We start from the raw sequence: 22,084 nt of genomic DNA, 5'->3' as shown, positions 1-22,084 counted from the left end.
CAGGGGCTGGATGACAGATGGGTGCAGATGAGGGGGTGCAGCTCGTGCTTTCCAGGGCTCAGTGCTGGCTGTGCCATGGGTGCTGGGCACTGCTGCTGAGTGCTGCATTCACAGAACGGGCTGTTTGAAACTGACCAGTTATTTCTGTTTAACCACAGCTCAACTTCCATCAAAACAAGAAAACACAGGTGCCCTGGTGTTCAGGCAGTGTAAGGAAGAATTGGAATCTAAAATCCGTGGTGGTTTTTGTTGGACTGTAATGGCATTGTTACTTAATGAAACTATAACACTTTAATAAATAATAAACAACTTTATTTAGACTTTAAAAATTTTCTTGTTAATGTGTCCCAAAGAATCTTTATGATTGCTTCATACCAAAGTAAGGAACTACTGATGCTCCTTTCTGCATGTTGATCATACAAGGGTTTTTCTGTGGCTTGGGGTGGTTTTTTTGGTTTGTTTCTTTTTGCTGTTATTGATTTAGTTTGGTTTGGCTTGTTTGGATTTTTACTCCTTTCTCACAGCAAGACCTAATTTTAGTCCTCTTTTGATGTTTTTTAGTTTCTTCAGGTTCAGGCACTTATCCAAGGGAGCTTTTAGATATCTCAGTTCTTTATTCCTTTGGGGTCAGTCAGGCCCTGATCTCACCAGTACACCTGTAGTTTATTTTTATGTGCATGAGTAGTCTCAGTTCAGTTAAAATGTGTCTGCAGGATGAGGGTCTGTAATTTTCTGCAAACACTGGCTCTGATACTGCTCTTTTTTAGAATTAAGCTCATGATTATAAATCTCAATGACAAAGGCTAAATTTCCATGTGATGTGTATCTGTGAATGGCGAAACTTCAGCTCTTCAGATAATATAAGGAATCCTTCTGAGCTGTTTTTTTCACCAGCCACTTCAATATCTGTAATAAATTCTTTCATTTTACTTGACTCAACAGTGATGATAAAAAGTTTTGGGTTTTTTCACTCTTTCCCCTTTCCCCTGAGGAAAAGCTAAGCCTATTTTTCTAATAATTGAAACTTGTTGGCTTTTAAAAATTAGCTTGAAATACCTCCAGGAACATTATTTGGCCGACTTCAAGGCAGCTCCCAAAATACTTAATGCTTTTGAAAGTCAAATTAAAGGTTTGTTTCATTTAAGTTGTATAGCTGGATAAGATTAAACAAAGTGCCCTACTTGCACACAGCAATCTATGGAAATGGTTTTTTGATCGTCTTCATGCATATCTAAAATACACCTCCAATTTCTTTTCAGGATCTGGGCTTATTCAGCTTTTACCATAATGGTTCATTAGCCTCCTAGGCTTTTTCTTAAGAGTTGCAGTCAATTTCCCAGCTTTGCTGTTTTACATTAAATTGCTTCGATTTCCTAAATATAGAAAGGGAAGAGAACAAGCAGGAATCGTGGCAAGAGGGGTTATTCAGTGCAGATACATCATTTCTGCTTCACAGCTTACTTCCAATATTGCAAAGTTTTTGCCCCTGGCTGCAACTGTGCTGAATTTATCAAGTATTCTCAATTCTTTGAGGGTGAGTTAAGTATATGCTGCTGATATTGCTTCTTGTTGGTGCTTGTTATTTTGAGATCAATGGGACTTTACATGTGGAGAGAGCCAGGAAAAGGGTGAAACCTTCATCTCTCTGCAGCATTCTGCAGTGTCCCACTCTAAATCTCTTTGAAAAGCGAGTGGTTACTCATCCAGATGCTTCCCCTGAATGTCACAGAAATGAAAAATCTCTGTAGCCTGTATCTCTAGGACATGCTTTCTGGCCTCTGTGGCAGTGTGCTGTGTGTTGTTTTGGCAGATGCAGATGATTTGAATCTCTCTGAACTGTGTGTGTATCTGCATGGAGAGTTCTGTGCTTGCTTCCATCCTCAGGAAATTCAGGAGGGGCACTGCAGCCCCTGAGCAAAGCTTTTCCCCTCAGCTGCAAAGGGATGAATTCTGCCCTTTCTCCAGCAACTGCATGATCTGCTCCCAGTTAATGACCAATGACTGTGAGGTATTTGCAGGTTTTCCCCATGGAAACAGCATTTTCCCTGGTATGTTCAGCACAGCCCCAGAGCCCAGCTGAGCTGGGTGACCCCAGCCATCAGCTCAGCTCCCACACAGCCCCTTGCTCACTGCTGGGATGGAGAGCTGAAAGAGCAGAAGGAAGGAACAAAATTTAAGAATAGGATAAACCCCAAGAGGTGAAGCAGCACATTCCCCACCAGGCTGATACCCAGCAGTGCCCAGGGATGTCCCAGCCCCTTTGTGCCCCTGTTCTTGCTGCTGGCTGGGAAATCCCTGTGCCCAGCCCAGGGCAGCTCCTGGCTGTGCTCCCTCCCAGTCTCCTGCCGTGGAGAAAGGGAATTCCAGCCAGCCAAGTGGCTTTGAAGAGGTTCAGCCCTTTGTTTGGATGTGTGATTTGCTGTTTAAGTCCGGCTTTGCCACTGTGATTTCAGGCGTTTGTGAGCTTGGTAACTTTGTCAGGAGTTTTGCAAGCAGACTCTGCTGAGTGGAGGAAACTCAGGGACCCACAGCAAAGCACAGCCCAGCAAGATTCATTTTTACAGAAACTGCTGCCATCAGTTCTTACAAGCTTACCAGTTTACATGGGGTGACACATTCCTTCAACCAAATCTGTCCATAAACCCAATGTAAATGTACAAGGAAATGTACATGACCTCTTAATTAACCACTTCCATAAAATCTGCTATTAACCCTGCTCCAGAGAGTTTTAGTACCTTTTGTACCATTACACTGAAAGGCAATTTAATGAAAACATGGCTTATTTCTCCTGATATTTAATCTTTTTAACACTTTCTTGACAAGTATCTTTGTAGGCTCAGAAGCAGCTCCAGGCTGTGGGACTCCTGAATTTTGCAGTTCCCCCTGAACTGCACCCTTGAGACACACAGGACATTATGTATTTCCTGTTGGCAGCAGGATCATCAGTATAATTTTCAGAATGGGAAACAAGGCCAAATATCGGGTGCACAATAATACAAATTGTAGGGGGTGAGGGGGTAACTTGCTTTGAAGGGTCATTGATGTTCTGTGTATTTCGTGATCTGCCAAATTATTCCATGGCAGCCCAAAATGCTTTCCTGGTGCATTTCATGCCATGAAACACTGGCTGCTGCCACTGAGAGGAATTTCTTTGATGCAGCTTGAGGTTTTCCAGGAGGTTGGTGTTGCCATGCTGAAACAGTCTCTTTAATTAATGGCAGCCTGCTGTATTTCATTGTTTCTGCCTCAGACTTGTGAGAAATGGAGTTGAATTTTCAGCCATCCTGATGTTACTTTCTGTATGTATTTTCTAAAGCTGTTTGCCCTGAAATCACAGTTCTCATTCCTCAGTGGCCAAGTAAGAGGGCAAAATCTCTCAGTGCACATGAAAATAACTGAGGCAGTTTTTTTCTTCCCTCTGGAAATGTGATGGTGAGCATCCCTCCTGTGAAGGAGAAGATGGTTGTATCAGTTTGTGCACAGAAATTCTTGTTTTGAGAAGCCAGTCTCCCTAGTGCACAGTGAAAAGCAAATATCTTTGGTGTGGGCAAAGAAGCAGGGAAGATTTCTGAGGTTTAAAAGGTGATTGCTACCTTGTTGTCTTCTTTTTCCCATTCATATGTTGTTAGAAAAGCATTCATAGAACCAAATGTAAGCGATGGAAAACAAATTCTTTTATTTTTGAGCATTTGAGCTACACATGTTTAAAATTCATATTGTTTGAGAAGTCAGTTTTCAGAGTTATGAACCATAAAGATGAAGAGGATGACAACTGGCAAGAATGAATAAGAAATAAAAGACTGTGTTGCTGTTGAAATAAAGCAATCATTTTTATGGAAAGTTTCTGTGCAACAGAAAATTGAGATGAATGAACACAAAATCTTTACTGTTAATGAATTACTTTCTAGTCTGTACATATTAGTGAGCTTTTAATTACAGTTCAATAGTTTTTAATCTTTCTTCATGATAGCTCTATGGTACATTCAGAGAGGAGCACTGAAGTATGGGAAGGATTTAAGTTTTGTCATTTGTGCTTTCCAGTTAAGCAGAAATAGATGTATTCTCTGCCCATTTTTCCTGCAAAAAGATAAGGCAATACCTTCATTTTGGGGCAGAAGATGTAAAATATAGGAAGGACTGAAACTGTGGCAGTGATTTGCAGAGGCTTTCAGTGATGTTTATTTTGTGAAGTGATGTTTATTTTGTGATGTTTATTTTGTGAAGGGATGTTTATTTTGTGAAGTGATAATGAACTGGTAAATATTTAAGTTGTGAAACAGTCAGAACTGGTATTTGAGCTGCTAAAAGCTATTTTAAAGTAGAGTGATAAGTGATGCTGAACTAAGTCACAGGTACACTTTGACTTTAGCCTCTCATATGGATAAATGTATAGATAAATGGCCAGTCCTTATTCTCTGACATTTTTGATATATTTGTGAAGTTGCCTTGGCAATTCAAGCCCCAGTATGATTTTTGATTTTAAAAAAAGCCATCGCTTTCCTCATTTTCTGTGGAGCTGCGTTTTTAAAATACATTTTTTTTAAATGTCACAGTCATCATCAGTTTGCTTTTAATTAGCATTTGGTTTTTTTCCTGGTTTCAGGGAGGTGTGCTTTGAAGGCACAGTTAAAAGGCTCCCTTTTGCAGAGGCTTTGCAGCATCTTTCCCAGCGAGTGTGCAGTGGTGGGGAGGTAGGAAATGTGCAGCAGTGCCATCCCAGCCTCGCCAGGCAGGAGGGGTTTGCATTTCTCTGGGGGCTTTGCTCCGGAGGTGCTGTGCCTGGTGTGACCTGGAGGCAGCCAGAGAAGGAGAATGTGCAGCTCTTTGGATCTGTCTCCTGTATCCTAGAAGGCAGCATGGGGTAAGTGCACGCTCTTCTGTAAATGTTTTCTTTTGAGCATGTTCCCAGCAGGGGACAGAAGGTGACACCGCCTGTTGGCAGAGCAGAGGTCATTCCTCTGTGATGAAGGGAAAGGAACAGAGGGTGAGGATGAGCCAAAAATAGCTGGATTCATTGTTAGAGCCAGAACACGGAACGTGGAGGAAACCTTTCTGCTTTAAGTGAGTTTATTCTGTAGAAAATTTGATGCTTTCCAAGTAATTGATATAAAGGATGTAAAAAAAAAAAAATGTGGCATCAGATGGTTCACTGAAAATTCCTGTGGAATCTTTTTGGAGGAAGGAAGTTTGACAGTACATTGAGAGCAAACTCAATATGTTGATACTGTTGGACTGCCACAGAGAAGCTATATCTGTGCTCCAGAGTTTGAATTATTTAGAACTGTAGGAAAACTTTATTAATGGTTTTCCCTCGGATTTTCAGTGTACACCTCAGTTTCTGTCTGGCTCATGACTCACAGGTGAGGTTCCTCAGCCTGAAGGATGGGAAATACCTGTGGGTGGTTTGGAGGGCAGCACAGCTGATCCCCTCAGCTGTGGACATGGGAGTCAGATTTTCCCTGTTGAAAAACCTGGGTGTTCATCTTGTAGCTGAATGAGGGTTTTTACAGCATTTCTTCTGGGGCTGGGAGTTGGAATTACAGAAACAATAGGATGAGGGGGACGATGTCTTGCAGAATTCACAAAGCCTTAGAGGCTTGTGGAGGAGGATGGAAGGACCAGAGTGGACCTTGAGGACAGGAAATATTTGTGCTGCAGCCCCAAAAGCCTCTGTCTAACTGCAGAACTCATGAAGGCAGCAGGAAAGACTGACAGGAGAGCCCACTGTGGGTGAGAGATCCTGGCACCACAGCAGGGCTCAGAGCCAAGGCTGTGCTCAGAGCTGTGCAGGATCCTGAGGTCACTGGGGATTTTCACTGTGGGACTCAGATTTCAGCCCCTGCAGGGGTGGCTGAGGGCTGGGGTGAGCGCTTTGGGAAATCTGTGATGGTTTGTGCAGTGCTCTCCTGGCTCTGTGCCTTTGGGACAGCTGGCAGCAGGGGCAGTGTGAGCCTGTGTCTGCATCCCAGAAAGTGGCAGAGCTGCTTCCCAGTGCCTGTGGTGGCAGACTTTTGGGACTATGGCGTCACACCCAATGTGATTTTAAAAATAGATGTTTCTCTCCTGCTGCCTTGTTTTGTACAGTTTGTATCCTGTCATTTGAAAGGGCTACGATGAATTATTTACAAGGCAAAAAACCTTCAAGTTTATTTTAGTTTCACAAAGTGATTTCTTGAAAGGACTTATTTGCATAATGCACTTTTGGTTGTTTTAAGATAAAACCACAATTAAACAAGAAATATAACTATCACAGGAAAACAGAGCAAGAGGCTTTTGAGTTGGGAGCACAGTCATTTGTAGGAAGTCTGTGCTGGGATACAACATCAAAATTTCTTGAGCTTGTGAGAGTTAAATGACTTTCCCATCTCAGAGATGGATTTGCAATGTAAATGTGTGAGATCCGTGTGAAAGGCAATAGATCTGGAGAAGGAAGCAGAGCATTTGCTTGCCCTAGTGTGTCCTTTCTTGCAGGTATAAGAAATTTTCAAAAATTAGCCAGAAGTGCTGTGGGATCATGAGCCTGCAAAGCATGGCAATTGTACAGAATCTTGAGGAAAATAAAATCACTGCCTCGTTTTCTCAGCAGATCTAAATTGCTGTGCAAAATTGAGCTGTTATGTTAAACAGGTAAGAAACTCTTCCTGCCTGCTGTGGCTTGGTGCCAGCATCCAGTGTGCTTTGGAATAGCTCACACTTGAGTTATCTCTTAGCTCTCGTGGTGGATGCAGGTAGTGAATAATAAAAAAAATACCAGTAAACAGGAATAAAACTTTCCCCCTGATTTTTAGGGAGTAGATAAATCCCAAGGATTCAGTGGTAGCACAGACCCAAATGAGTGTTTCAATGATTAAGAAATGTTCTGGCTGCAGACTCTGGGTTCTTGACAGCATTGTAGCAAAAGTGATGTGTAAATTGGAGAGATTCTGAAAGTTTTAGAACTTAAATTATCCAGGCACTGGGAAAGTGAAGTAGTTCAGAGCTGGTTTGGGGTGGAGGGAGCAGCTAAGCACAAGGGCTGAGTAAGAGCATTTGTACCTGCAGAGCTTTTGAAGACAGAATATTAAGTCTGCTCTGAAAATAAGTTACTTTAGTGATCTGATCAGCAAGTTGTATGAGCAAGGCTTTCATTTTTAAATGATAAATTTGGAGCGTGTGTTGTTTGCACGGTGTAGATTCTTAGCCAGGAATGGGTTAAAATTTGGGAAACAAACAAACAAACAAACAAACAAACAAGGGGCTTCTTCCTAGGGAAGACAGATTAGAAAAATGAGCAGACATTCTGCATTACAGTATGGTGATCATTGAGGCCAGTGGTTTATTTCTCTGCTTGGAAAGTTTTAAAATATTTTCTTTTGCTGATAGTAGTATTATAGCAACATTTTTTCAGTTTTTAGCATCTCAAAGTAAGTCTTCTATAAAAGCCAGAAGGTGACACAACAAGGCTGTATAAGAAAAAAAAGTTGCCAAATACCTCAATTCATTTAAACAACTAAAATTATAGTAGAAATGTTAGTTTGTTAATGATATATAATATCAGGAATATCATAAATGTATGCCTGAAAATTATATTTTGCTTGGCTGAGGAAAAAAAAGTTCAGCATCCTGCATTCAGGTGGCAGAAAATTGCTTATCTGGGCAGGACAGTGCAGTTGGATTTCTATTTTGGTCCCTCCAGAAGCAGAGTGCAGTAGTGTAGAGAGCAGATTATGCTGTTAATCACTGAAACCACTTGAGCAGCACTAAATAAGCTGTGTGCATGGAACTTCCAGGAGAGCTGGTGGCTGGAAACCTGGCTGGAAATCTGCTGCTGTAAATCACTGTGATAGAAAGCAGGAAAGGATTGATAGCCAGGTGACCTTTGGTTTGGGAGACACAAGCCCCCTCCTGCTTTAGGGAGTGATTCTGCTGTGTTTCATTGTCTGTGGGAGCTCCCAGAAACTGTGTCACTGGTGTGAGTGGTGTCACTGGTGTGGGGTCAGGCTGGGCTGGGCTGCCAGGCTTTACATCCACAGGAAAGATCCCAGCACTTGAACTGCTGGATTTGTGCACACAGGGTGAGCCCCAGCCCTGGATTTGTGGGGCTGTGCTCACAGGGAAAGATCCCAGCCCTGGATTTGTGGGGTTGTGCACACAGGGCAATCCCCCAGCCCTGGATTTGTGGGGCTGTGCTCACAGGGAAAGATCCCAGCCCTGGATTTGTGGGGTTGTGCACCTGGGAAAGATCCAGCCCTGGATTTGTGGGGTTGTGCACCTGTGAAAGATCCCAGCCCTGGATTTGTGGGGTTGTGCACCTGGGAAAGATCCCAGCCCTGGATTTGTGGGGTTGTGCACACAGGGCAATCCCCCAGCCCTGGATTTGTGGGGCTGTGCTCACAGGGAAAGACCCAGCCTGGATTTGTGGGGTTGTGCACACAGGGAGAGCCCCAGCCCTGGATCTGTGGGGTTGTGCTCACAGGGAAAGATCCCAGCCTGGATTTGTGGGGTTGTGCACACAGGGAAAGCCCCAGCCCTGGATTTGTGGGGTTGTGCACACAGGGAAACCCCCAGCCCTGGATTTGTGGGGTTGTGCACACAGGGAAAGATCCCAGCCCTGGATTTGTGGGGTTGTGCACACAGGGAAAGATCCCAGCCTGGATTTGTGGGGTTGTGCACCAGGGAAAGATCCCAGCCCTGGATTTGTGGGGTTGTGCTCACAGGGTGAGCCCCAGCCCTGGATTTGTGGGGTTGTGCTCACAGGGAAAGATCCCAGCCCTGGATTTGTGGGGTTGTGTTCACAGGGAAGATCCCAGCCCTGGATTTGTGGGGTTGTGCACTCTGGAAAATCCCCATCCCTGGATTTGTGGGGTTGTGCACCAGGGAAAGCCCCCAGCCCTGGATTTGTGGGGTTGTGCTCACAGGGGATGCTCACAGCCCTGGATTTGTGGGGTTGTGGAAGGTTTCCCACCCAGCTGAGCAGCTGTGGGGGCTCACATGCAGCTCAGTGCAGGGGTGTAAATAAATCAGTTTAGCAGAAATTTTCTTCATCCAGTGGAACAATAAATAAGCAACAATAAAGCTTGCTGGGCTTTGCCATCTTTTTGTGCACATGAACACCTTAAAGGCCATTTTGTATTTTTTACTGTTGTGTGAGTTCTCTTCATTCATCTGTGTCATATGGCAAGTCATAGTTGTTGCATATTAAATGGAGGATGTGCAGGGATGAACTTTGTTCCAACCTCATCATTTCCAAGTCTGTGACCCAACAAGTAGGAAAGAGTTGTATTTTTTAGTTTATGAGATAATAAAAATTTATTAAATGTCAATTATTGAGTTTTAAATGAATGGTTTTGTAAAAAGTGATAATTTATCTGTGCTTTGGAAGGGAATGGGTAGGAAAAGGCAATAAAACACCACTCAAATTCACCTGTAATGAATATTTGTCATTATAAACTAAAACTTTAATATTGGCTTTGTGATGTTATGATGATTATAGAATTTTTGGAGCCACAGGATTTGGGCCCAGGTAACCAATTTTTAGGCTGTTGTTCAACATTTAAAACCTGTCTGAAGTTCAGTGTACAAAGGGGACCCTGGCATCTTTATTTTTACTTGGCACTTTCATGTTCTTTGTTCATGGTTAACTAAATTCTCATTTGAGATCTGTAAGCATTTAACTGGAATTGATCATATCTTCAGGTGACATTTTATTTTACTCAAGTATTCAGATGAAGAAGTAATTGATGATATAATATTTTTACTGGACAGGGCATAAAGCTATTTACTTCATTGGATGTTTCTCATTTTATCTTCCTTTACTCACACAATAATGATTTTGTGAATATCAGACAAGTATGTTACTGAATACTGCAGGATCAATTTTCATTTGAAAATGTTTCTTCTCCTGCAGATACAGGGGGATCAATTAGAATGTTCATGTGTTTTTCTTAGTGGTTTGGAATGGAATTGGTTTGGAATGTTCGTGTGTTTTTCTTAGTGTGTTTGAGAACTCAGATGGGATCAGCACCACCTGAGTAAGAAGTCTTTGAAGTTATTCCCTTAAAATATGTGAGGCCTTGGGAAAATGTGCAGTCATTTCAGAAATTAAACTATTCTTAACTAATGAAGTAAAAGCAGCTGGTTCTGCAAGTCAGCAGCAGCATCAATTCATCAGTGAGAACTTGCTGGGAATTCCTTTTATTAATAATTCATCCTTTAGGTCAGCTGGTTTTGCACAGCCAGAGTTGTTTGATCAGTTGTGCAAGCTGTGGGAAGATCAGGAGCTGCCTCTCTGCCAAGTGTTCTTCCTGGGATTTCATACCCTGGGGGCATTGGGATGGACCACCAGACATGGGATGAGATCATTCCATTCATCTCTTCTTAGAGATGTGGGGTTTTTCCTTTGTTTTCTTGTTTAATTTTTTGTTTTGTTTTTCTTTATCATTATTATTGCTAAGGAGAACACTGTGCTTATTTGGAGGGGTTTGCTGCTGGTGTTGGTGTTCCCATCTTTAACCATGTCTTGCCCTCTCTTATCAGGAGGTTTTTATACAGCTTGAAAGAACTCTTCAAAATGGCTTTATTTTCCTGGATTTTATTTATGTTTCTTTGCTGCCTTAGCAATAGAAACACTCTTGTTTTATCCAAATTTCTCCTTCCCATGTTCTTTCAAGTATAGGATTTCCCAACTGTTGTTCTGCCTGAACTTACAAGAAACTAAATTTCAGTGGATTTCCAGATTTTCAGTTTCTTTATAGCTTTGTTCAGCTGGTGCTGTATATTGGGAAATGAGAACTATTATTTGCAAGTCATTATGAGTGTTCTTTTTTTTTTTTAATGTAAGCAACTTCTAGACTAGGATGTCTGTATATGGGTTGAAATGTTTTTAACATATTTACTGACTGTCCTGTCATGCTGCCAATAATGTGGTACCAACACATTGTTTGTTATTACCTCATAGGAGAGCATTTTAAAAGTTTGGTGTCTTCAAGGATTTTCTTTACACTGATTTTTCTGAGTAGCCCCTGATGTAGAATTTGTACTGAGAGCTCACTGAATTGACTCAAGGAAATCTCATTAAATTAAACATCTATCCATAAAAGGAATCTCTGGATTTAGTGTAATCTGTCTTTTCTCTCCAATGTTAAAACAATTCTTTGTCTACTTTTTGACTTTTTTGGGGTAGGATCTTATAAAACTAATTGCTACTTCCTATGTGAAAGTTACCCATGTAATAGTTAATTTAATATTTTTGTCTTTTTGGTCATGGATTAGGTTGTCAAAAAGAAAGGGAAACAAACTATGTTTGGTTTCAGACCTGAAGAGAATGTTGTGTGGCCAATTTTTTTTTTTTTTCCTATGAGTAGTAGTGAGTTTAAAAGTGCCAACTACCTAAATCTGGCTCAGTCCATATGCTCTGTAAGTATTTAATTCCTTAAATCCTATATATACAGGAAAATAGACTATTTCACTCAGTAATGATGCAGGATTTGAAATGGAAATCCTTGTGGAGTTCTGTGATATATTTCTATAATGAGTAATTTATAAAAACCATGAAATTATAAAAACCAGATGTCCACTTTAGATCCTATATGGATCTAAAGATCAGAATATTGCCTGAGATGCATCATATAGCCAGTAAAATCATGGTCTAAATATGCTGCCAATTATAAAGTGGGGAAAAAAAACCAAAAAAAACAAAACAAAACAAAACAAAAAAAAAAAAACCAAAAACAAATGCCCAAAACTCAACCAAAACCACAAGGAAAATAAAAATTCCCAGCTCCTTATTAGCAAGTGGAAATAATGAGGAATAACCTTCTAATGAAGTTTCTCTAACTTCCCTGGCTGTCAGCAGCACACATTTAATTTGTTCCCATGGTTTTGTGGGAAGTTGCTTGTCTTGCTGAACAATCTGCTCTGATGCAGAAACCCGAGGCTGTTTTCTGCTGAGTAAGGCTGGGCTGTCATTGAAGATGCTCACAAAGATTGTTAAAAAAAAACCTGGGTCCTGTCTATGTAGAAAAGGCTAGATAGTGACTGTATAAATGGGATTTCTTGATGAGACAATTAGTATTTTCAACAAAAGTCTTTATAGTGAGGAATGAGAAATTAATTTTTCATGGATTGTCTGCAAATACTTTTGCAACAAAATTCCCTCTTCTGCTCCACTTAAGCAGTTACTACCTTGTCCAGCTTTGCTGTTCTGTCAGACAAACAATTTTTTATGTTTTTCAGTAAAATTAGGCATGTCCACTTTTTAAAAATACTCTTCTAAATAGGTGGAAAGGACAATCAATAACTTGAGTTTTATGGGCAAGGAAAACCTATGTAGAAAGTTTTATTTGACATTTGACAGTTCAATAGCAATGTCAGTGTTTTATAGCATCAGATAATTCTCATTGTGAGCTGCTGCAGTTTCTGAGCTCTCTGATCTGAGCAGGCATCACTCAGATGCAAAAAGGGGTTGAGTTTTTCATCTGCTTTAATTTTTCTGCCAAATCTGAATCTTGATAATTCTGTATCCCTCAGCAGAGCAATGCTTCCAGTGTGTGAAGAACAGGGAGGGGAGAGGTTGACATGCCAAGTGGAAAGTGATGATTTCTGTCTTCAGCAGGTCCATAAACATCTGGATATCCAGCTGAAATCAGCACTTGGAACTCTCTCTGTTGTCTTCAGGGTAAAATCTGTCTCTCAGTGGTGTAGGCATTTCTGGAGTGCTTGACCTGCTCACATCTGTGTCAGGAGAGATCAGAAAGGAGATGGCTGATTGCTGAAACACAGGCCAGAGGGGGGGAGCAGGGGATGCTGAATTCCATTTGTTTTAGAGACTTTGTGACTTCTGTCTTTAGCAGACCATTGGAGTTACTTTCCTTCCCTTTCATTAATTGGCATTATCTGTTAACACTCAATAATATCCATTTTGGTTTGGCTGAATTTGGAAGCAGTTGCAATCTGCAAAATACATTTTTCCCTGCCTCTAGTGAGTCAGAATTTGAAACAATGTACTCTGGTTTTCTACTCAAACCAGTTGTATTGGGCTTCAGTTTTAAATTTATTTATACATACAGGATTACAAAATAGCAAACAGGACTTCAAGATAGTAGAGGGTTTCCTATTTCCAGTGGCATATTCATATATGGCTCAAGATTTTTGTGTCTAGCACAGTAAGAAACACAGACTTGCAAACATTGCCTCGGGGGACAGTTCAGGACATCTAAAAATAGCCATAAACATATTTTAAAACTGCAGAGATGAATCATTCTGGAATCTCTTGTATGTTGTCAAATATTCCCTATGATCAAACCTGTTTTATTCATCCCTCAGTACCCTGAACTATCAAATAATAATTCCAAAAGTTCTGAGTGTGTCAAGAAATTCATGATGTTAAGAGGGGGACAATTCACTTTGATGAGCCACAAGATTGGTGGCATTAAAAAACCTAGAAGAAGTGAAAAATATATAGAAAAAGACTCTTTTCTTCATCACAAGAGCTGGAGATATTCTTCAATGTAAAAAAGGGGAGAGGATAAATAATTTTTTATGTTTATATGTTTATTTTCTTACACATTTATGCTCTTGTCCTTGAATTGGCATGAAGTCCTGCAATCAATATGGTTTGGATATTTGAAAACAAGCTGGTTTTATTTTATTGAATTTTTAAAAAATGTGCAACACCAGATACTATTTCAGCTTTATAGAATAATCATTCTTAATCATTTGCTTAGCAAAACAATTTATTAAGAAATGAAGGATAATGAAGCATAAAGTTTTAATTTGCCTTTTTTAATTGAGTTGTTAATTAGGACCCCTCCACAGTTGGCAACTCCCAACTTGCTTTTTGTTGCTTCTGTATCCAAGACAATTTAAGAAACCTAATCTGTCTTAGTTATTCCAAAAAGACACTTCCATGAATCAAATCTATAGGTGATTATGTTCTAACTGTGCTGAGGCTCCTGTGAGTGCATATTAATTATGTCAGTGGTTAATGATCAGGCAAGAAATATGGGAATGCCAGAGGTGATTGTTTAGCAGAAAGAGAAGAAATATCCTGTGTTCTGAAATTTTAAGGCCTTCCACCTCATTTAGGGTAGAAATTTAATGATCACATTATCCTGTGAGGCACTGGGCTTAGTCTGACATTTCTGGTGCAGGAGCACTGTTGAGATCTTGTTATCCATCATAATAAACACTGAAGCATCTATTTCATCTAGCTGCAAATGCTGCTTGTGAGTTTTGTTTTATTTCTATTTTAAATTGTAAATTTTACCCCTAATTAAGAATTTAAGCAAAGAGCCCTCAACTCCTCTTGTGAGCTTCAGGAAGCTAAGAACAGTTTATTGAATCATTGGTTGAATGGAAATGCCAAGAGAAAGATAAAATATACTTGAATCACCTGTAAAGTGTCTGGGGTTGATTGTAGTATTCCCCTTGACTGCTCTCAGAGAGACTTTATCTACTAAAAAAAAAAATAATTTGGGTTTCTACTTACTGGGTTTCTTTCCTTTTCTGTCTTGCAGCCATAGATCAGTTTCCTGGAGAACTGGCTGATGCACAGGATGCTGTCCTAACTCAGCTGTTTACAAGGGTGCAGATTAATTTACTTAAAAACTATTCAGCAGCAGTTTGCAGCATCTGAAATGCATTTAGATGCATGATGGTCTGCTCAGAATTACCATGTGCTTGAACAGTGATGAAAAAAGGCACAAAGGTGCATCTGTAAAGGGCAGCACGATCAGAAATGAGTGATATTGAAACAACCACAGGTATAGAGAAGCAATAGTTGGTGACTTGTCCCAAGGGAACATCTGAGCTGGAATTTTTATGCACTATATATTTTTTTTTTTCTTTACCCAAAGCCAATTCTTCATGGGAAAAACACAGAGGATAGGAGAGATGGAAGGAAGGATTTACCTGCAGTTCCTCAGCCTCTAAAGACCTTTTACCCATATCCAAACTTCCAAAACAGCAGCAGCAGCTGATTAATTGACAATATCACTCCTGGTGCCTAAGGGAGCACAGGCCAAGCACGAGTTGATAAGACAGGCTGGTGAATAATGACAGACACACTGATTTATACACCAGATCTCCACTTTTTTCCATTGAAGGCATGCCTTCCTATCACTTAGATGCCACTCACTTTGGATGGGCCTAGGGCAGGAGAATGTATGGTTTAAATTGTAAAATTATCCAGCTCAGAGCTCCATGGGGTGTCTTGGTTCACTTACATAGACACAGGCAGTGTAGAGAAGACACTCTGACACTGTGTAAATATTTTGGGCTCTTAACAGCTTTATTAGCTGACCATGGCAGTGGTTTTGGTGTCACTTGATTTTAAGTATCCAAGAAATAGCCTGAAATCCCTCTCAATTTAAATGGTTCTGGCTGCTCAGTGTTGTATTTTTAGATAACTAATATGGAGAAAGCATAGGACATGCTGACTCACATATTATTTAAATCCTGGAAGCAAATGAGAGAAAATGCTAGGAAACAAATTTACTTTCTTCATTTTAATAGAAAGAGAAACTTAGACCTTGACACGTTTCCATTTGCAAGGTGGAATAGTCTTAAAATTCACAGAAATGTATTGCTGCTATTAGTGACTGATCAGAGCATTAATGACCAGAGTTCCTGAGAACTCTGTTATCAAGAGATTCATTTTCTGTGCAGTGAGCTTCACCTCCCTCCTTTGGCATGTCCCAGCTGTATTTGCATTTCCTTGATAAATCTGAATACTCAGAGCCCAGTCTCTCTCTTCCCCCCTCCCTAGAGAAACCTCAACACACCTTTAATAAGCAGCAGATTGCCTTAAACTGTTGTTATTCCATAGCAAGCACTGCAAGGATGGTTCCTGTGGCCAGGGCAGAGCTCACCTGCTGTTTGCTGCTGCTGGGAAGGTCCTGCCTGGGAGCCAGAGAGGGTTTGGCTCTTCCCAGGAGGTTTCTGTGTGTTCTGTGTCCTCTGGCCAGATGTGAACAGAGTCCTGAGCAGGGAATGGGAGGATGGCAGGAGAGCAGAGAGGATGAGCCAGCAGCCTCAGTGGGATCTGACAGAGCTGGGCACAGACAGGCAGGGTGAGCACAAGACAATCCCAGCCCAGACCCCTCTCCCCAGTGCTCCCAGCAGCTCAGGGCTGTGCCTGCCACTGTTCCCTCGGTGACCATCAGCACAGCAGGGCTGAGGGGGAGGATGATGCACCTGAAATCCACAGCAACATGCAGGTGTGTTCTCCCTTCATGGTTTGCTATTATGGACATGTCTGCAGTGCACCCTGGGGCACTTCTATGGGATAATTTTTGCTAACAGTCCTAGCCTTCCTTCTGCAAGGATTCCCAGCTCCTTGAAGCTCACCCTTCCATCAGCCTTAGGTGTGTTTAGGAGTGTGAGTGCTCTGCACTGAACTGGGGGCAGCCAGCAAAGGAGGATTGGAGTCAGTACTAATGAAGTGTGTGCTACAGGAGCCACGTTTCCTTAGCATTCATAAATCTGTGGCAAGACGTGATTTATACATGCAAAATTTGATTAAAATGTTCCCATTTCTTTAGCCTCGGAGGAAGCACTCACAGCACTGAGGCAATGTAAATCAAATCTCCTTCCTAGCTTCTCACAGATTTTTTTTTTTTTTTTTTTTTCCTTACTAACACTGCTTCCCCTTTGTGGGAGGGAATTTGGTTCAGCTTTTTGTTGCAGAAGTGTAATGGACTATCCTGGGTTATTGCCTGCCCCTGCCATGAATGCAGAGGTAGGCAGGCTGTAGAGCTCTTCCTCAAGAATCTTTCAGCAGCAAGGAGCCCAAGAAGACTATTAAAAGCATAATGAAAACCTCATTCGGTTTCCTGTCAGATTTCAGAGCTGTAAGTGGCTCTAATTTGCACAAGACTGGAACAGCATTGAGGAATTACAGTAACTAGGCGAAACACTCACTGGGTTTGCAATTTTCTGATAGCATCCCTTGTAATTTCTTGTAATGCATTTGTAGCTAAGTACAATGACAAATGTCAAGGCTCATTGTACGGGTTTTACACACATCAGGCAGGCTGGGAGGTGGAATGTCAGCTGCTGTCTTGGGAAAAGCTGCTGGGACTGCTGGATGCCTCCCATCCCGAGCTGTGCCAGGGACACAGTCCTGCTCTGCAGCTGGGGGAGGAGTGCAGACAATCATTGCTTTACAGATTTTTTTTTTTTTATTGCTTTCAGATTTTTTTTTTTTTTTAAATTTTGTAGAAATTCCAACAATAAAAAGGAAAAAGGAGGCCTGTTAAACATTGGGATTGACATTAGCAAATGAACCCTGGCTCTCCATTAGGTGTTTCCCACAACAACCCACAGGGAGCTGGTGCTTATGAGTCAGAGCAAACCCATGTGGACTTTTCTGCCTGCCCTGAATTATTTTGATGAACAGTCATGTGCAACAGTGGGCTGCAATAATAACCTCCCAGAATTGTGGTATCAAATGCTGATCTGCATTTGAGATAAACACAAATGAGTGATTCAGTGAAATACAGCCCAAATACGGTTCACTAAGTGCTTGAAAAAGTGATTACACACAGTGCAGTTTATCTGGAGTAAATAAAAACTACTCTGGCTGCTGATCTCTGCTACTCCCCTGCAGCACACTGTGCCTCTTGTATGAAGCTGGGAATGTTAATGTGGCTATGAACAAAGATTTATGAACATGGATAATTGCTTGAAGCTGATTTTTCTCTGTTCTTGCAGTTGTGTTACTTGGATGGAAGCAACTATATTGATTTTGGTAGCTGGAAAAGAAAAAAGAAAAAATAATTTCCATTGTGTTTTGTAAGCCTGTAATAACTTCAGTGATGTGTTTAAAGACTGGTCAGAGAGAGAAGTCTTAATTAAAGCAATGTTTAGCAGAATCCATCCAATTTTGTTAGCTAACACTTGTTCTGAATGACACTTGTAAAAAAGTACCTTCTGCAAATATTTACTTGTCAAAGCAGCAACAATATTCAGAGATCTTCAGAGACCCTGGACTTGTCCTCCCTGTCGTGGTTTGTTCTCCACTGGGCCAGTTCCATCCTGAATAAATCCATTTTTCCCACCATTTCTAATGTGCCACTGCAGAAGTTACTGGAATACTCCTTATGTATTTCACTTTTCTCACTCTTGTTCTTCCCCAATTTCCTAGTCCCATAAGAACTACCTGAAGATGAGTGGGCTCAGATTTGTAATTAATAAGTTTAATACATTAGTTTTGATGTTGATAGACAGATGAATTGCCTGTGTGTGACAGAATTCATGTGTGTAGCACAGTTGCTTGCTCTGTGTACATAGGTTAGATGTGAATTATTAACTCTGACAAACTAATTTCACCTGTTAAATAGAAAAGCAAGAGTATTGCAATTTTCTCAGTTAAAGACTGACTAGTAAAAATTACAGAAAATGCTATTTTTGTACTTACAGTAAATTAGGTATTATTCATCATTGTGAAAAAATAAATCTCTGAGGGAAAAAAATGGAATTTTTTGTGAAGCTTAGAAATGTGACAGATCTTGCTCTAGCATTCTTGCTGCTCAAGGAAATCCTTTACATCTTAGTGATCCTTCTTCAAACTATTTATTGAAAATGTAGGTCCATTGCAATACTGTCTGCTCAGAATTAATTTCTGAGCTATAAAGGTGAGAATTGACATAGTATGGAAACTTGGAATGTCTGATTTCTGTTAGACTTATTCATACAACTATAAAGCATTAATTTGGAATTTAATGAGATAAATTTTCAGCTTGCTGTACAGTTCAGCCAAATTTACAAATTTACAGTCATGAGGTAAAAGTTGAGGTTTTGTTGGTTTGGTTTCATTGTTTTTTTATGAGAAGAACTGGAAGGATTTTTTCCTCATGCCTTTCTTCCAGGAAAGCTCCATTTTGGATTATTTTCTCGATGAGCAAAGTGCTTCTCTAACAATGGTCTCATTTTTCTGTTCAGGAGAATGAATTTAGCTTCTGAACCAGATAGGGGGCAACTAATTGCATTTCAAATTTTAATTATCTTTAAAACTACTTCAAGTATTTTAAAAATTGGCAATATGTTGCATCATGCAAATAGGAACTCAGGCACAACATATTGCAATACTTCTCAATTGTTTTTAGAGTGAAAAGCATCGAGAAGGAAGGAGTGTGGAGCAGGTTTAGAATCCCACTGAGGATTTTGCAAGGCATGCTGAAGCATGGCACGAGCTGAGAAATGTTCATTTTAACTGCAGTTGTTCTCTTTTAACCTCTGAAGCACATTGGGATAGATCTTCATCAGTCAGGGGCCTGCAGAATTTGGCTTATTTTTTTCAGTACAAGGACAAAGCAAAAGTTGTGTTTAAAGGTAGATATTAGACACATTGAAAAAATAATCACGGGGGAAAAAATCTTTTTAGTTTTCTAGTAATATAAAAACAATCAATGCTGTCATCAAGTTGCAGAAAGGAAAGCAGAAATTGGAATCAAGCCTTTTCTAATGCCTCATAAAGATCTTACTAGCTAGCAAAATTATAATTTTCAGGTGGTTCTTGGTAGAACAATGCTCATCTCATCCCAGCTGGTGTCAGCAGGGCACGCCTGCTTCTTGAATGACATTTGCAATGAGTGGATTTTAAAGTGAGAACTAAAATGCAAAAGAATCACTGGCTCTCCATTGAAAGCACACTCAGTGTGGAGGTTAATGAGAGGAATGAATGCCAGGGGAGGGTGAGCAGTGCTCCAGAGGAGGCAATTCTTTTGGTCAGAGCTGAGGTTTCTGCCCTGCTTTTGCAGGTGATTTGGGGAAGAGCTGCAGCTCTGTCCCCACTCCCTGCAGATGAGAGCAGTGCCATGCCCGTGGGTGCTGTGTGCACTGCTGCTGGGATGGAGCTGATGTTTCGTTCCAGCTGCTCAGATTTGCCCTGGGGTGGGCACAGGGGCTGAGCTCGGTGGGTGGTGGCAGGGAGAGGAGCAGAGCAGGTCCCAGAGGGAGGAGGTGATGCACAGCACCACCACTTACCACCAGCAGCTCTGCAGCTGGGCATGGAGCAGCTGAGGATGCTGAGGATGCTGAGGATGCTGAGGATGCTGAGGATGCTGAGGGTGACAGTGTCTCCTTGGCCAGCACTCAGGTCAGAGCTGCACTGCTGCCTCAAACCCAGCTCCAGCCTTTCCCTGGCCCCTGGGGGCTTTATTTACCAGCATGAACCCTGCCTGAGCTGACCTTACTGCAGGCAGCTGAGCCAGACATGAAATGGCTTTTTCCTTCTTCCAGGAGGGTTATTCCTGTTAGACATTCCTTGGGACTCCTCCTTTCACTGTGTAGAAAAGTGCCAGCTGCTTTTAACTGGAACTCTGACACGTGGTATATTGAAATACAGTTTTTAAAAACTACATTGATAGAGTTGCACAGAGTTTTTAGTGGTTTTTTTTCTTGCTCACTGATTCACGTGCCATGAAATTATTTTATTAGACCACCCCAAAAATCACCCAGGTGGAGAGAATCTAAAGGACCCCAGATACCTCTTCAGCAGAATCAGCTCACTTCAGATTGGCTGCTGGCCATAATTTTAGTATGTAAATTGGTTAAATGGGCCACTGGATATTTTTATTGTATATCAGCTTAGAAAATTAATAAAACAGGAACAAATAGTTAGTTGAGGCAAGGAGCAATTCTTTAAGATGATGTGGCTGTAGTTTCATGTCTTATCACTGCCATGAATCTGGGGGAGTGTGCTTGCATAAATTGAGCACTTGAGGTTTCTGTGACATGCATATAATCAATTTTGCATGCTCACTGGCTTTGGTAATGTGAGGATGGCACAGTGCAGTCCTGAGGATGGACACAAACCCTGGTGAGAGGGAGGGAGGCTGGTCCATCATCTGAGTGATTGCTGCTGTGCAAGGTGCTGCAGGGCACTGCTAAAGTCAATGGGCATATTTGGTCTAATTAATTGGAATTTTTAAAGAACCATAGGGTATATTTGCATGTTTCTGCTCTTCTGTTTTATTTCTGGCTACAGCTGCTGTTTGCAACCCCCAAGATACTGGGCAGAGTAGAGAGATTTATACTTCATCCTTCCTGTGAGTCTTGCATTTGAACAGGGGCTGAGATTTTTGGTTTGGGATTTCAGGAACTGGGTAAAAAGCTATTGAGCAAAACGAGTGAGAAGCTTTAATTTAGTTTTCTGAGTATCAGCCCACTAATGAACTGCTGTTGTGAGATATGTATAGTCATTACTTTGGTGTCTAAATTATTCTCACTTTCAAATCTTATTTAAATTCTTAATAACCTTTATTAGATAGAGGAGAAAAAATTCCACCCGGAAGCCTTCAACCTCCTAAACTGATAGAACACACTAATAAAATCATGTGCTGTCCTAAAAGAGAGAATTATAATGTAGTATAATAGTGTCTAAGCTAATGGAATAAATTAATAGAGTTTTGATAATTGATTTGTAGAAATAATAATCTGAAAGATGATTTTTAATTTTTTTTTTTGGTGGCTCTTATGTGATTTTCTTCATTAGAGTGTTCACAGAGAAATATTAAGAGGCCACTGAAATTTCCAGAGGAGTGTTTATTCCATGTGCTCTAAAACATCCATAACTAGCCAGAACATATTTTTACTAGAGAAAATATGTCTCAGGAACCATCTCCTTCAGAGATCTTCTAAAAACAGGCCCAGAACCCAGATTCTCTAGACAGTTTTCTATCCAGGTAGCTTGGAACCCACAATTCAAAGAAAACACAGCCTTTCTTAGAAACTTAGAGGAGAAGTGCCAGTTTTAAGAAACTGAGGTGCAAAGTATATTATTATTTTTCATAATGCATTCACTCTTTTACCTTAGCATCTTGTTCAGACCTCTGCTGACTTTTCAGGTCTTAATGCTGCCCTCTGATATTTCCTGGCACCATTTCCACCCAGCAAAGTCACCTGTGACTGATGAATTTTATGGTTCTTCAATTGCCCAACACCCAAAGCATTTAAAATATACAAAAGTATGAGATTCAAAATAGAGGTGTAATGTTACAGGAGTGAAAGTTCTCTCCTCCTTGGCAGAAGGAGATTCTAATCAGAGGAGAAGATGCCAGCTGAGGAATTTTGAGTTTTTCTGGAGATGAACCTGCATCCTGTG

The 22,084-nt window shown here is 40.8% G+C and overlaps 1 protein-coding gene across 10 annotated transcripts in view; it reads left to right on the top strand.

The window, feature by feature from the left end:
- RBFOX1 (RNA binding fox-1 homolog 1) overlaps positions 1-22,084 on the top strand; it is a 1,071,989-nt gene that overhangs the window by 368,130 nt on the left and 681,775 nt on the right. Inside the window, exon 1 of one of the 10 annotated variants that reach the window (XM_056503483.1) lies at positions 4,684-4,861. The exons of the other annotated variants lie outside the window; for them this stretch is intronic. The gene's annotated coding sequence lies outside the window, so the exon portion shown is untranslated. Of the gene's footprint in view, positions 1-4,683; positions 4,862-22,084 lie in introns of those variants that run through there. 10 annotated transcript variants of the gene reach the window in all.

The sequence above is a fragment of the Oenanthe melanoleuca genome, chromosome 14 (genome assembly GCF_029582105.1).
Source record: "Oenanthe melanoleuca isolate GR-GAL-2019-014 chromosome 14, OMel1.0, whole genome shotgun sequence".
Lineage (NCBI taxonomy): Eukaryota > Metazoa > Chordata > Aves > Passeriformes > Muscicapidae > Oenanthe > Oenanthe melanoleuca.
The sequence above is the reverse complement of the archived record's forward strand: the minus strand, read 5'-3'. Positions and strand labels throughout refer to the sequence as shown.